The sequence below is a fragment of the Panthera leo genome, chromosome B4, assembly GCF_018350215.1.
Source record: "Panthera leo isolate Ple1 chromosome B4, P.leo_Ple1_pat1.1, whole genome shotgun sequence".
NCBI classification, from domain to species: domain Eukaryota; kingdom Metazoa; phylum Chordata; class Mammalia; order Carnivora; family Felidae; genus Panthera; species Panthera leo.
Window position 1 is genome coordinate 54292966 of NC_056685.1, and position 13184 is coordinate 54306149.

The window sequence follows — 13184 nt, forward strand, 5'->3', positions numbered from 1 at the left end:
GGAATTTCATGAGATGATGATGTGAGAGGATGAGGTTCAGAGCCTGAGAAATGTCAGGCACTAAACAGATTTAAATGGAAGAAAACCGGAATCCTATAATCTCCAGGACATGGAGAATACAAGGAAGGAGGGTGCTAGAGGAGGGTGGAGAACAACTGAAGATCAGGCATACCTCCTACCAGTTACTCTGAACTCATCTCCCTTTTCCTAATTCCTCTTTCTCCTTTAGTCCTTCAACTGTCTCTGGAGGCTCCTTAATGGACACTAAGAATGCTTGTACCATTTTTCTCTCTCTGGGGAACCGTCTCCAGCCACCTACCTCTTAACAAAGGCACAGCTGTAGTTCCTCACATTTGTTGAATCACAGACCTCGCTGACACTGGTCACCTCAAAGAAATGTCCTCCACTCTACTGAATCCCATCCATGGACCCTAAGTAGGAATCACAGAGGACGACCATCTGAATGGCAGGGTGGGAGAGGGGTAATGTTTTTGACAACTTCTGCTTCCCTCAACTGTGTTGTGCAGGGTGGTCCTTGCGCTCTTCCCACTTTTACTGAAGATGAGGGAAAGTGGGCCAGAAAGTATGAAGATACCAGAGAAGCAACTCAAAGAACAAAACACCTGGGAACTAAATAATTATAGTTTGTGACTCAAACAGAAGCAGTACGAACAAACAAATGAACAAAATAACATACAGAAGAGAAAGTAAACCCATGATTTGGAATTCTGAGAGAATCTACCACAAATCCAGCTGATAACAGCACAGAAACATCGCCCTTATACACCATATTCAGAAATTCCCTTTGTCAATGCAATAATCTGTGATTTTTCCAATAGTTTATATTCAGTCCAGACTCTCTGACCCAGCTGTCACACCCCCACCCTAATTCTCCCTCTACCCTCAGGCCCATCACCTTCTTCCTAACTGAGTTCCACACATCCTGACTTGGCCTTCCTGGAATGAGCCTTGGGCCTGGGTAAATCACCTGCTCTGTCAGGCATGCTTCATGTGTAAAGGAAGATGGGGGTGGGTAGCAGACATTATCTAAAATGGTAGCCCAGTGGCAGGAAGATGGTTGCAATTTCCCTAACAACCTAAATACTTCCAGGATTGGACTTCCCAAACCTCAGTCATCATACAGGGCTTCCAGATGCTGCCTGCACAAACATTTAGGAAACACCTGTCACAAGAGACTGCCCCAAATGCTACAAAGGCAGGTAGGAAGGCAGATGGCACCAGTTTAACAAGGATGGTTTAACAAAACATCTTTTTAAGCTTCCTAATTCATATGGCTATTTGCTCCCCAGACTGGGCTGCCAATTGGAAGCAGACTGTGAATGTTTGCCATGGAATGAAAATATCCTTTTCATCCTTAATCCAAAGAACCAGTGCCAGAAAAATGTCAGCTTGCCAGTCACTCCAAAATATGACTAACCCTGTCTCAGAGCTAAAATGTCAGGGTGATGCTGGGAAAACGGACATCACCTATGTTAGACTGATCATTCTTGCTTGGTTTTTGTTGACAACCAGACATCTGACCTAGTAGAATATATAAAATGGGCATTAGCGTTCTCTATCGTGAGCCATATCTGTGACCAGCACTGAGCTCACAGCACCTAGAGCATTGTTAGTATTTATTAATCATCCATGGAAATAAACATAAAGACCAATGGGCTTCAGGCATCAGTTCAGACCTCTTTGTCTATTTTTGAAGCTCATTATTTTTTAAAGTTATCAATGAATATGGATGTGAGCTAAGAAATAATGGGTATTCTGAACATGCTATTAGTCAACAGAAGACCAACAGAAAAGAGAAAGGATTGCCTTTCCATTTTATATTCAAAAGGAAGAAAACCACAAATACATCCAGAAACAAAAGAATTCACAAAGTAGTCTCTAAGGATCTTGACTTTATTCATGGAAACTGCATAAAAATCTGGAATAAATCTAAGAAATTCCAACTGAACTCATTGGTTTCAGATATTTGGGGATCAGCAACCTAGCCCTCAATTCAATTCAGCTGACATGAAGTCACTTAGACATTTAGCACCTTGTCCATACTAGACCTATACCTAGTAGGTTCCTATACTTTACAAATATAGCATATCCAGAGCCAGCCTCCTGCCATACTTACTGGACCACACTGCTGGTCCTTAAAATTGGTAACTCTAAACAATAAGATTAGGTCTAACTCTCGGGTCTAACTCAGATTCACCCAGAAGCCTTCAGAGAGTACTGCACTTGAAGCAGGATAAAGCCCTAAGTCACATTCTACCTGATCACTACACTGCATCAGATAACTGAAGTGTGAATGTTCTATAACCTCCTTCTGGAAAAGGACACTTTATTTAAGTCTTAAAAAGATACACACACACACACACACACACACACACACACACACACACACACACTTCCAACCAGACCCACAGTTTCCTGCTCTCTATTGAGTCCAAACTTCTAAGATTATATATATATGGCTTACTTTTCACTGTTTTTCTACCACTTATTACTATATTAACCTTTTCCGTGGCTCCTGCTTGAACAGGACAAGCCTTTCCTCACACATGCACATCTTACTGGCATTAACATCAGCCCTCACACAGACCATCCCTTTGCCTAGAACACACTGTTTCCAAACCGTGTTCAACATGACCTTCCTCCTGGAAGCTTCTTTGGTCACACCTACAGATATAAATCTGATCTCTCCATTGTGCTCTCCTTGCCCTTCTCTCCCCTCATTAATATCCAGTGGCATAACTCTCTGAACTAGAATTCTCTACTGGGAGGGCACCCAGTTAGGGAAGAGGGTAGGAGTAGTAGGTGATGAGGTGGAACCAAGGAGCAAAGCTTCTGCCTGATGATACTTCCAGCTTGCCTTTCCTTCCCCAGCTGAAACTGAGAAGATTAACTGGCCACAGCCAAGGAAGTACCCCAGGCTCTACATATCAGTTGGTGATGTCAGAGATCTGACACAAGAACTGAAGCCCAAGTCCATTTCACCACAAGAAAGCGAAAGTACAAAGGAAGTAACCCAAGTCAGCTCAGACAAAGCACAGTACCTATGACATTTATGATTTGCTCCAGTGTCATCCCCTTGATGTGTGACAACTGAACAAGACAGAAAACACACAGTTTTATTACTTTCATTGATTTAATTTGTTTGGAAAATAAGTCACCTAATGCTTTGGCATTAGGCAACATGACACAATACTCAAACTGCACAACTATATTTAAGGCTGGTCTCCAGAAGGGAGGAGTGGGGCAAAAGCCAGTAGATTGAGAGGTATGGAGAATAGGATTTCACTATTTTCAGGAGGATGGGGAAGTACCCATCAAATGCCTTTGTGTTGTAAGCTCCCACATAAAATAATTTTCTCTCTTTGCTACCATTGTTGGTGTACTCTCTGTAAATGGCTACATAGATGGCTTCTGGGTAGTTTGGATTATGCCTAAAATGAGAAAGGGGGGGGTGCCTGTGTGGCTCAGTTGGTTAAGCCTCCAACTCTTGATTTCAGGTCAGGTCATAATCTCATGGTTCATAAATTTGAGTTCAGCTTCAGGCTCTGCACTAACAGTGTGGAGCCTGCTTGAGATTCTCTCTCTTTCCCTCTATGTCTCTTTTCCTCCTCTGCTTGTGCTCTCTCTTTCTCCTTCAAAATAAATAAACTTAATAAAATAAAATAAAATAAAATAAAATAAAATAAAATAAAATAGAAATCACAAGTTTTCTAAGTGAGAAAGACTGGATTCAATCTATTAAAGATCAGATTTCAATTAAGCATAAATCACTACAAAGGTAATTTCCAAATTAGATAATTCAGGCACCACAGTAATTCTTTCTTCAAAAGAACTCAAGCAAAAGTAACATTTTTCTTCCCCCTAAACTATCATACCAACATTATTATCCCCAAATGATCATGCACTTAGTTGCACAAAGTGAAAGACAGTGGTGGCGAATAGAGAATTCTCCTCTCTGGGAATGAATAATTAAGAGCTTTTCATAAACAACTCCAACTTTCTAAAATATGTAAAAGATACATAAACTATGAACCAGGAAGGGTATTCCTAAATCATAACGAACAGTTGAGGCAAGGGCATGTCAAGATCCCAGATGGCTTCCTAGTCAATAGAAGGTAAGAATAGTAAGGACCTCATTTTCCAGTGTTGGCAAGAAAGTGAGTATCTTGTGTGCACTGCAAGTCAGCCTGAGAGGCCTCATGAAAGAGGTGGGAATTAGTCCATCTTGGCATTATGCATAACTGTTCACTGGGAAACTATCATTTCAAGCTACATGTTTTGCTTTAACCATGATCCAATAAATACAGCCTCTTTGAGGCCTTCTTTCCATGACCCCCATGAAAAAATATAAAACAAACTCCACCACACCCTGAGCCAGTAAATCCAGTTTGCCCAATTTTAACTGGATTTAACAGATCCAGTTAAATAATTGCTACAGATATTAATACAGATATAGATACTGAGATATAATAATAGTAATACTACTACTACTAATAATAATAATAATATAATAATTCTCAGGGTTTTTTTTTTCTGTGCTGAAAAGGAAACGAGAGAAAAACCACAAAGGTGTAAGTTATTCCCTGGGGAAAGAGAAGTACAGCTCAGATAGCTTCCCTGAAATGTTGGAAAGAAAGCTGAAGTAACTAAACTCAACTCATGCTAAAGAAAATAAATATCCAAACTTATCTCTCAAGAATCTCCTGAGAACAACCTCACCAAATGGATCACCTGCCAGGCATCCTCCCACCTATAATCTTACTTTGCACTATATTCTGTTTGCATGTTACTTGGAAGAAACCATTCTCTAAGTTTGTAGGATAAAAGTTCCATAGGGTAGAACCTCTTTCATGGTCTCTGAATACAGCTAGAAACCCTAATTCTGCAAGCCAATCATAGAAGGTGCAATCCAGACTTAAACTTGAAGGGATGGCAACCTCCAAACTGTATGCTCTTTAGACCAAGCAGAAACACATCCATCTCGTCCAACTCACCCACCTACCCTACCACCCCCAGATCCACGCCTAAAATTCATTCCAGTCTGGCAGACCATGAATTCCAAGTCACTGAAAACCCATCCTGCTGCAAACTAACACAATCCATACCAAATGTATGTAGACCAAATCCATCCATCCAAATGTAGACCAAAATCTATGTAGATATAGAAAAAAATCTATGTAGATGGAAAACAAAGCATTTTTGCTTCCTTCCCACAATATGTATGAAGTCACTGCTTCATGCACACACCACACTAGTAACAGTGAACCACTATTTGAGTAAAAAGCAGATAACCAGAGCTTCTCCAGAGGCTGTATAGACTCCATATCATCTACTACCATTCTGCGATGGTTGTGAACAAAGAGACTTTTCTGAGTCTCTCTGGGTAACTTCAGAGAAGACAGAGTTAAATACAATGTTTCTCATTCATGATTTGACACAGTTACAGGTTTAATTTCAGTTAGAATCCAGTTTTGGAGTTTCTTAACATTTCCATCACACCAAAACAACATAAATGATCAACTTGAGAAATCAGAAAAGACTTAGTTTCTACTTCCAGAGGTCTTCAGAAATTAGATGGGCTGCAGGAACAATCAGAAATAGAATTTCCAAAAACAGAATCAGAAATAGAGCTGGGAAAACCAAGGAAGGGTGTGCAATTAAGAGATTAGAAAGTTATGTGATATATTGATTTTAATGGTAAAAAATCTATTTCTTCTCTACTTCCCCCTATGATTCCCTACTCCTTTTCTCAACCCTGAATCCAGTCAACACAAAACACCTAATAAAGTCCTCAGAAGAGAGCAGTAGAAGGAAATCCAACTGGCTGTCCACTCTATTTTCCAAATTACAACTGTAATGTAGGACGGTCTTTGTCTACAATGAGAACCGATCCAAACTTTTTTTTCCCAAGAAGCCTTGCTTAACATCTGTATTTACACCCAAATTCTTTCTTTCCTTCTCATCAGAATCCAGAAATCCATTCAGTGGCCCCATTATCACCAAACCCCATGTCCTCTTTTAGATCAGCAGTTGTTAGTGGTGGGAGCCCATTGCTCCTGCTTCCATGTACCTCCTCCCAATGTACACCCTCAGTAATACACGGCATACAAGGTGGCTTAGGAAAGGACAACTATCTCTCAGCTACCTTCCTTCATATCGTTAACTGTGTCCTTCTATCCTCCCCATGGATGTGCTCAGCTGACTCCTTCTCTCTGTCTTCTTACAACACCCCATGCTTGCTTCCTCTCATTCACCAGGGAGCTGCTCCATTCTGCTTCTTGCTCCGTAGGAAAATTAATCGGGTTTTTTGTTTGTTTGTTTGTTTTTGTAGGAAATAAATCAGATCATATGAAAGTTGCATCATGACTCAAAGTCCTGTGTTCTTATCCAAATATAAATCCATATCACTTCTCCACCAAAACCCCTCTGCCTCACCCCAGCTCATGCATCATAGTGTATAACAAAAAGCCTCTGCCACTACTTTTTTTAAGGGACACCCTTTATCCCTATCCCCTTGTTCTTTCTAATCCCCAGGATGCTTTGTGATTTCTGTAATAAAAAAAAAAAGGACAAAGATAAACCAAAAGAATATAATGCAAAACTTATATTTTATCAATGTGGAATATACTGGTAAAGGAAATTTGCCTTTCCACATGATTTTGCTTAAACTAAGGTTAAAATTAATCTGCCTTTGGGAGGTAATAACACATGTCAATTGATAATGGACAGAAGTTGCCCAAGAACTGCTGGAGGGCAAGAGAAAGACAACCTAGACATAAACACTTGCTACATATAATCAATTAAACAAGTGTTGTGTATGTATAGGGTAGTCTGGGCTTCTAGTGTTGGGCTACTGCCCACAGCATACATGCCTGTTGGGGGTAGGGAGTGTTGACCAGACAACCATTTAAGACTCTAACAGCCTTTAAATTAAAAAGTTGGAAATATGTTTTGTGATAGGAGCAAATTGCCTCTTAGAGATCCAGGAAGTCATACCCATTCCAGGCTTCTCCTCCAAACCTTTATTGATAAATAAACATAAACATCTATCATGAACATAAAATTTATAGATTAAGAACAGAGCCATCAGGTTTCAAGGTTTATTCAAACCTTGAAAGAACTGACTCATTTATAAAATACTTGGGACCTCAGAGAAGCCTTCATAAAATGTTTTAAAGACTTCTAGGCAGCCACACCCCAGAAGATTTTGGTAATCTTTCCTCTTACAGCCTGTCCTGACCTATAATCAATCCCCACCACAACTTTTTAAGTTAGATAGTACACGGAGGGAGATACCTTCAGCAGCTGTAAAAATAGATATATGTCTCTTTGAGCATGGAGGAAGAAGCCCCTCAAATCATCACGGTGACAGGGGACCACCTTATCAAACTTGACCTGCTGTCCTGAAGTCCACACCAGTGTCCTCCCTAAGAAGATAGGACACAGAGACTTTCAGAATCTCCAGTGAGAAAGTGTGGCAAAACATGGAAGCAGTAGAGCCAGGTGGAAGAATTTTCATTCATTCAAACAATGTGTCTAAGCATACTATGTGCTGGACCCTGTGGGAAAGACAAAGATGAGTAAGGCAAGCTCTGCACCAGGTCAGAAAGAAAAGACCAGGAAGGACAGCAGAACAAAGATGCGGGAAGGACTCTGGAGGAGAAGCACCAAGGAAAAACCTCCCCTAGTTCATATTTTCCTCAGCAGATCTGAGAACCTTTCTGGTCTGGAGGAGAACAGAGTTCAGGACTCAAATTCCTCTGGCCCCAGAAAACTTGCCTGCCCTTCCCAAACTCACAAAGCCTCTAATATGCACTCCCCAATCCAAAGTCTAGCTCCAGTGCCATTAAATACCCTCTGCTCAAACACCATAAAGTTAGACAGCCAGCAGCACTCCATCACAGCCTTCTTCCTCTCTGGTTCTGTCTCCGTTATCTTGCCAACTCTATAAACAAGAGAAACCACTTACCCATAGGCTATTTCTGCCAATGAGGAGAGAAACATGAGAAGAAAGTGCAATCAAAACCAGTGAGAGGAAAGGGCTTAGACAAGTAGAGTCAGGGCTTAGAGTGGAGGTTAGCAGGGGACCCTCAGGGATTCGGGCCCTTGGGAGAAGCAGGCCTTCTAGGGGTTGGAGTCTTCAGGGATGCAGGGCATGGGAATGGTGGGAAAGGGAAAGGAGGTGGCTTAGAGGGAAACCAGGAAGAAAACTAGAAGTGGACAATGGAAGACCAGTGTGTCCTTGCATGGGTGAGCAAGTGGACTGAGGACCTAAATGATACTTTGTTGGAGACTTTGTGGGCAGCAAGATGTTGTTCATTTAGAAGTCAACAATCTTCCCCTGGTCCTGGTTGGCACAAAGAGAGTGTGAGGAGCCAGGTGGAACCCAGCCTGTGGTGATATGGAGGCCAGTTACAGATCCAGTTAAAAAGCCCACTGAAGAGCTCTTTAAACAAGCATAGAAGCACCACCACTCACCTGCCTCTCCCAGAAACTCCTACTGGGCTCCTCTACCACCACTATTCATTCCAGCTCCCTCACCCATGTTTCCCATCACTCCAGAAGTAAAACCAAAGGGGATTTGGCTTAAACTTTACCGCAAGGGATTTACTGAAACAGGCATTCAGCATTCATAGAAAATTCCAACTGAATATGCATTGAAATTCTGCTGGAGAAAGTAAAGAAAAAGATGTACTCTCTGTCTAGAGAGCTTGCTGCTCTAGACATTCAAAATGTAAGGCTTCCAAGACCCTGAAACATGACCAAAGGAAGGTACCACCTCTTTACCAGAATTATAATCTTCAAACAGAGGCAAGACTTCTCAGAGATGGAGAAGATGGGGCCTACTTAGAAACTGAGGGCTGAATGCACAAGTGATGGCCCAAGAAGGAATGGGTCTCAAGGAAAAGGGGAACTACTGCCTTCTCTTAGTAGTGCTGAGGATGTCTCTAAACCCTAAATTAGGTTCCTTAAAGCCTGGAGTAGAGGTGGAGGGAAGAATTCAAGGGTAGTAGCATGTCTCTAAAGTGATAAAGGCTATAATAACTACACTAAGAACATTAAAATTAGAGCAGTGATAATTGCTCCAAATCTTAAGTTTTAGTCATAATCCAGTTTTGGAAATTCTTAACATTTCTATCACACCAAAACAAGATGATCAACCTGGTAAATCAGAAAAACCTGAGCTTCTCGTTCCAGAGATCTTCAGAAACTATATCAGATACCAGGAAGAATCAGAATTACAATTTCCAAACAGGAATCATTAAAGAGAGCTGGGAAAATCCAGGGAGGGAGTAAAATTAAGGGATTAGAAAGCAATGTGATACGTTGATGTCAAAAGTAAAAATCCATTTCTTCTCCATTTCTCTCTACAATTCTATATCCTTTTTTTCTCAACCCTCAATCCTGTCAACACAGAATACCTGATAAAAGTCCTCAGGAGAAAGCAGTAGAAGGAAACCCACCTTCCTGTCCACTTTATTTTCCAAACTACAAGCATAATTTAGGATGACATTTACCTACAATAAGGAGCGATCTACACTCATTTTTTTCCAAAAAAGCCTTGTTAAACAGCTTCCCCCCTCCCCCTCAAATCCTTCCTTCCTTTTATGCACAGAATCCAGAAAGCCATCTAGTGTCCTGTTTACAATTGGCTTTATGATTTCTGTGATAATAAAAAAAAAAGGGGACAAGGACGAACCAAAAGAATATAATCCAAAAATTATATTTATCAATTTGGATGTGTTTGGTAAAGAAAAAAATGAATCTGTCTTCTAGAGGCACTTCCACATATCAATTGACAATGCAGAAAATTTGCCCAGGAAATGCTAGAGGGCAGAGAAAGACAACCCAGAAATAAACATTTGCCACCTATAATCAATAAAATAGGTGTCACACATGGATGAGTGCTGTCTGGACTTCTGGTGTTGGGGTACGGTGTACATGGCAGTGCGGTGGCAGGGAGAATGAACAACAGTTTAATACTCCAAGGGCCTTTAAAATTAAAGAGTTGCAAATACGTTTTTCAATAATACCAAATTACCTTTTGGAGACCCAGAGAGCTATACCTATTTTAGGCTTATCCTTCAAGGCTTTATCAATCAATAAATATGCCTATCATGAGCATAAATTTGATAGATTCTAAGAGAAAGAACAAAGCCATCAAGTTTCAAGGCTAACTTAACACTGGCTCCTTTACAATACATTTGGGACCTCAGAGAATCCATCACAAAGTGTTTTAAAGACCATTGGGAAGACAAACCCTAGGGAAACATGGTAATTATTGCTTTTACAGCCTGACCTACCCTACAAGCAATCCCCAACACACCCTATTTAAAAATTAAATGATAAAGGGAGTGAGATACCTTCTGCAGCTGTAAAAATAGATATGTCTCTTTGAGTATGGAGGATGTACCTCAAATCATTATGGTCAGGGGGAGCACCTTATCATACTGGACCTGCCATTCTACAAAGTCCACACCAATGTCTTCCCTAAAAAGATATGACACAGACATTTTCAGAACTTCAAGTGGGAAAGTGTGGGAAAACATGAAGGACATAGCAGAGCCAGGTGGAAGAATCTTCATTCAAAGAACATGTCTATCATATTATGTGCTAGGCCCTGTGGGAAAAACTAAGATGAATAAAGCAAGCTCTGAACCAGGTCAGAAAAGAAAGCCAAGAATAAGGGCAGGGCAAAGAGGTGAGAAAGACCCTGGAGGAAAAGCACCAAGAAATAACCTCCCTTAACTCATATCTTACTCAGCAGAGCTGAGACATTTTTGGTCTGGAAGAGAAGAGAGTGTAGGCCTCCAAATCACTCTGACCCCAGCAAACCTGCCTGCTCTTCCCAAACTCACAATGCCTCTAGTGTGTACCCCCAATTCACAATCTAGCCATGAAATAACCTCTGCTCAAACCCCAGAGCACTTGGACACCCAGCAGCACTCCAAGCTCAGGCTTCTTCCTCTCTGGCTCTGTCTCAGCTTTCCTGCCAACTCTACAAATAGGGGGAATTACTTACCTATAGACTTTTTGGAGGATAAGACAGGAGAAGAAAAAGAAAGTCAAATCCAAAGACAGGGAAGGAGCTTGGCCAAGGAGAGTCAGAATGAAGAGTGGAACTTGGAGGGTGCCCTCAAGAAGGTGGGGCCTATGGGGAGGCGGGGCCATCAGGAGACAGGGCCATGGGGGAGGCCACAGCCTGGGAAGGGTGGGAAAGGGTGAAGGAGGTACCTTAGATGGAATCCTGGAGGAAAGCTGGAGCTGGGCAATGGAAGACTAGTGGGACGCTGTCTGGGTGAGGAGGTGGACTGAGGGCTCAAATTGGACTTTGCTGGAGACTTTATTTGCAGCAAGATGTGAATTTAGAAGTAAATAAGTTTCCCAGGGCTCTAGGTATAGAGAAGGTCCTAATTGTCAGGAGAAGAGTGTGAGGAGCCAGGTAGAGCCCAGCCTGTGGGATTTGGAGGCCAGTTCCAGGAGCAGCTAAAGAGCACCCCTATAAACAATGATAGAGTCACATTCCCCAGCCACCTCTCCAACAATCTCTCACTATGTTCCTCTACCAGCACCATCCATCCCAGCACCCTCACCTACATGTCTCAAAACTCCAGGAATAAAACTAAAAGGAATTGGCTTATGCTTCATCATGAAGGACTTCCTGAGTCACTCATTCGTCATTCATAGCACATTCTAACTGAATATGCATTGAATATTGTGCTGGAGAAAGTAAAGAAAAATATATAGTTCCAGGCTACAGAGCTTCTTGCTCTAGACAATCATAACATAGTGCTTCCAAGACCCTGAAACAGTGACCGAAGGAAGGTGCCACCTCCTTTCCAGGATGGTAACCTTCAAACAGAGGCATGTTTTTCAGAGATGGAGAAGATGGGGCCTACTTAGAGAACAAAGGATGAATGCAAAAGTGATGGTACCAAGAAGGCATGGATGTCAAGGAAAAGGGGCACTGATTCCTCTACTTAACAGTGTTGAGATGTCTTTAAACCCTAAATTAGGTTCCTTAAAGAATTGGGTGGAAGTGGAAGGAGGGGCAAAAAGAGTAACTTCAAGTCCCTAAAGTCTACATTAAATATACTAAGACAGATCATTAAAACTGAATCAGAAAAAAAAATTGTTCCAGATCTCACGATGAGTCTCCAACTGAGAAAAAAAACTACAAATAACATTGGCCCTGCCCTAAGACATCTCCAGTAGGCAAGACCAAGGGTGCTAATTGAGCACCTCCTTTGTTCCAGGTGCTATACTATGTGGTGGATGAGTGGCCCAGCCAGACTACAGAGCCAAGATTCCTAGAGGCAAAGGAGACAGGCAGGATTTGGAAGGATGGCTGTCATGACAGAACAGTAGGGGAGGGGCACCTGGGTATTTGATTTGTGTCTGTTACAATATTAGGCTGTCTTCCCCTGCCCCAAACTGGGATTTTTCCCAGATGTGCATCTGCTTTGAGGGAAAGAAGGGTATAAGAAGAGGGTCTCTTTGTCGTTGCATCTGGTCACAAACACAATCCTTTCAACTTTCTCCCTATGCTACACACTGCCTCCTCAGTAGAGGCTAGGGGAAATACCAGGGCCCTAGACAATCACCAGAGAAGTAAGACAACTTGTCCAGGGCTGAGGGAACACAGAGGATGCAGAGTTGGTGCCATAAGTGTCTCCTGGGGGGGGGGGGGACAGAATGGGGAACCTGGAAGTTAGAGCCCATCCAGGTGATTTCACATGAAGTGTCTAAACTCTGAGGGGTTAGAGGAGGGAAGAGGAGAAGAGACAGGGGTGTGAGTCAGAGACAGGGGAAGAGGATGAAAGACACAGAGATAAGAGAAGCAAGGAAGAGAGATGGATTGGAGGGCAAGAGAGAAAACATGGATGGAGAGACAGCAAAAGGAGACAGATAGGAGGAGATGTGGGTGGAGAAACTAAAAGGCACACAGGGTGAAACTCACAAAGATGTGATGGAAGAGACACCTTCAAAGACTGATAGAGGGAAGCAGGAAGGGAAACAGCCAGAAGGAAAGCTAAGGGCAGACTCAGTCTTGGAAAATCTCAGCACAAACTATATGGAGTCAAAGAGAAAGGCCCACAGACAGACAGATTTGCCTGATAGAGGTGAAGGTAAAGGAGGAAAAGTAGGAAGGAAGAAGACAG

General features: G+C 42.0%; 2 protein-coding genes across 6 annotated transcripts in view; both read right to left on the reverse strand.

Annotated features, from left to right (window-relative positions):
- The window catches only part of LOC122224314 (cationic amino acid transporter 3-like), a 435603-nt gene that overhangs the window by 50605 nt on the left and 371814 nt on the right, over positions 1 to 13184 (reverse strand). The window contains exon 1 of one of the 2 annotated variants that reach the window (XM_042945973.1): positions 11045 to 11121. The exons of the other annotated variant lie outside the window; for it this stretch is intronic. The gene's annotated coding sequence lies outside the window, so the exon portion shown is untranslated. Of the gene's footprint in view, positions 1 to 11044; positions 11122 to 13184 lie in introns of those variants that run through there. 2 annotated transcript variants of the gene reach the window in all.
- LOC122224315 (cationic amino acid transporter 3-like) overlaps positions 1 to 13184 on the reverse strand; it is a 28665-nt gene that overhangs the window by 11414 nt on the left and 4067 nt on the right. Inside the window, exon 2 of one of the 4 annotated variants that reach the window (XM_042945980.1) lies at positions 7318 to 7448. The exons of 1 other annotated variant lie outside the window; for it this stretch is intronic. The gene's annotated coding sequence lies outside the window, so the exon portion shown is untranslated. Of the gene's footprint in view, positions 1 to 319; positions 401 to 7317; positions 7449 to 11044; positions 11117 to 13184 lie in introns of those variants that run through there. 2 more of the 4 variants (XM_042945982.1, XM_042945977.1) reach the window with 2 other exon arrangements.